We start from the raw sequence: 3,054 nt of genomic DNA, 5'->3' as shown, positions 1-3,054 counted from the left end.
CAACTTGGAATAAAATTCCAAGTATCCTTGAGAAATGGCCTTGGATCCTCAATGCCCCAAACCTACATTGTTTGGTAAAAGGGAAGAAAATATGCGTTGGTACATCACACAAACAAAGTATGACTTTTATGTATAAAAACTAGTGAAACATTCATACAAGAACATTTTAGTCAAAACATGTTTTTTATCAAGTAAAAAAAATGTGCACATAAATTAAGCATTATAAGCCATCCCAACATAATATCGTCTCAAAATGTAGGCAACCCAAACAATACTTGTGCAGTGCAAAAAATATAATCCCATAACGCTATAAAAATCTAAGTATCACATTAAGCAAGCTACTTCATGCATTCATTCATAATCTTATATTTCATCATGACTTTCCATATACAAAAAGATCATACAGGGCTTAACATACGTAAGTTGTAATAAACATAATCACAAAAGAACACTACTACAACTATCTCTTAGGATCCTACAAATGCAATGTGTAAAAGAAGTCCCATGCCCTCCCTCACACTATGTAGAACCCCTGAAGAAAGCCCTTGTCAAAGTTCATACGTTTCATTTATTCATCTATTTTTACATTAGGAAAAAGGTTGCAATAATTGACATAAGACGATAAGAGCTACATGGAATGTGTGTTCTACTCCCACACCGAAAAGAGGGGGTTATCACTTGCCTAAGGTGTAATCTTTCGTACATAGCTATCTAGGCGGATCCACTAATCTAGAGTCCTATGTTGGCACATAGTTAAGGGTCAAGGATATTGTTACTCGAAATAAGCTTGAAGTTGTAGACAACTTGATCCTTCCCTTTTTAGATTCGTTCTGCTTGTTCGTGGTATACAATCACTAATTTATATACGGAAACAAATAAGTAAACACTAAATTCCCAAAAAACATATAATCTATGAACCCTAGTTCAAAACCCATGACCCAAACTAGTCAATTAAGGTTAATTCCACCATAGAATTCTTCGAAATATCCTTCCCCATCAATATTGACCCATTATAAAACATTTTATCAAAAAATGAGTTGAGGGAGTGAAAAGCTTACATCTAGCTTCAAGAATGGTGGAAATATACTTGGAATAGCCCAAGGGTAGCCTCTTAGCTCAAAAAAGTCAAAAAGAACAAAATAAAGTTGTGTAAGGGTTTTATTCACAAATTTTAAACCAATCATCCTGCTACAGAGGCTCCCATTTAGTTGTAGTAGTGTCGTTGGAGTGACACTAATCCCAATGCAGCAGCACAAAGTGAACCAGTGAGCTTCCCTTGAAAAAATCTCAATATCCTTTCATTCTATCTCTGTCTCGCCCGATACAGTGACACCCCTTTCGCTATAGCATCGTCGCTGCAGTGGCATGAAACCCGTGGTAGCGGCACGAAGCGAGGTAGTGAGCTCCTTAAGGGAATTTAACTCTTCCCTTTTTAAAACAACATCTGAACTCACTACACTAAGAAAATTCCCTCAACGCCAAAATAAATTCCCGATGATATACTTATCCAAATTTAATTTCGTAAGTCACACAGATTTTCTAATGACTTATCTAACCAATTATGTAATTAAACAAACATTTAATATGTCTGATTGCTACCGAATTTCCTTAAACCGTGATAATTCTAAATTCCTCTAAATCTTGATGAGGGTGGAAAATTCCTAGTACCATAAAAAAGTTTTTCCAGTCCCAATTTTTCTCCATTAGCATTTCTTTAACGACAAAACCCGAGCGTTACATATAAATGTAAAAACTTATGGTTCAAACAAGTGCTTCAATTTTTGGTGAAAAGAGAAAAATAAAGACAAAATGAGACAATTCATTAATGTAGATGAGAACGTAAGGAATAAACTTTTTAATAATGTATGATAACTCAGTACAAGATTTTAGCATCATCATAAAATCTTTGTGTATATATGTTTTTGTAAGATAATTGATCATTTGGGTTTTATTCTTTTTATATGTTATTTTTAATTCATATCACAAAGTATGTCCTATCATATATTTTACAAAACTTATCACTTATGATATCTTAGACAATTAAGTTTTAGAGATAAACTTTCAACGCACGTAACCTGAACTTGTTCATTAATATGTTTAAGAAATCATTGATAAAAACTTGAACTTTTTCAAAGAATCATAGCTTGAAATATTGGGTAAAACCCTATATTTAAACATAATTGCTTATATATTAAAATAGTTTAGGCATGAGAGTGAAAAGAATATTATTATTGAAGTCTTACATACCTTAGTGATAAATAGTGAAGAAAAATCTTAAAAGATAGAACCCTACCCTTGGTATTTCTCGAAGTTCATGAGACAAGAAATTTTGGAGTGAAAAAGAGGGTTTTATTGTTTTAGCAAAGAATGAGGTACATTATCACTCTTTGTCACAGAGTCATCACAGAACTTTTGCCAAGTTAGAGTTTCTCTCGTAAATCAGTCAAACCATTTTACTCATCTTGGATTGATGAAAACTTGGAAACTTTGGAAAGAATACTCATAGCCTTTTAATTTGATAAGCTATGGGTCACCTAAATCTTAATGTTCTAAGAGATATAGTTGTTCAAAGTTTAACCTTATATGTACTCATGTGAAATTATAGTTGATACAAGCGCTTTTTCTCTTGGTGTTAAAGTTCCCTTATAACCCTAAATAACATTTGATTACCTTTATATGCTTGGTCCTTAAACACATGTGCATGTATGAAATCGTCTTGTTAAAACTCATATACTTACGACGAGTAGAGTTGTCAAGTGTTACATGAGTTCCTACACTATTTTTCTATGCAGGTTATAGAAAACTGATAATTCACTTGATTATTGCAATTAAAATGTGATATTAATTTTCTACAATGTGTATCTGAATTATATATTGAAGCGTTGGTGTTATATAACAGTACTCACATCGAAAATTTCTATCTTTGTTATATAATTTAATTTAATTTTTATATTTTTAGATAAATTTGATAGAACTTAAGGACCCTTTATAAAAAAATTATGAAAAAAATGGATAAAGAAGACCAAATGAAATAAACAAAAAGCAAAAAAAAAA

The sequence above is a fragment of the Solanum lycopersicum genome, chromosome 5 (genome assembly GCF_036512215.1).
Source record: "Solanum lycopersicum chromosome 5, SLM_r2.1".
Taxonomy (NCBI): Eukaryota; Viridiplantae; Streptophyta; class Magnoliopsida; order Solanales; family Solanaceae; genus Solanum; species Solanum lycopersicum.
This window is presented reverse-complemented; position numbering follows the sequence as displayed.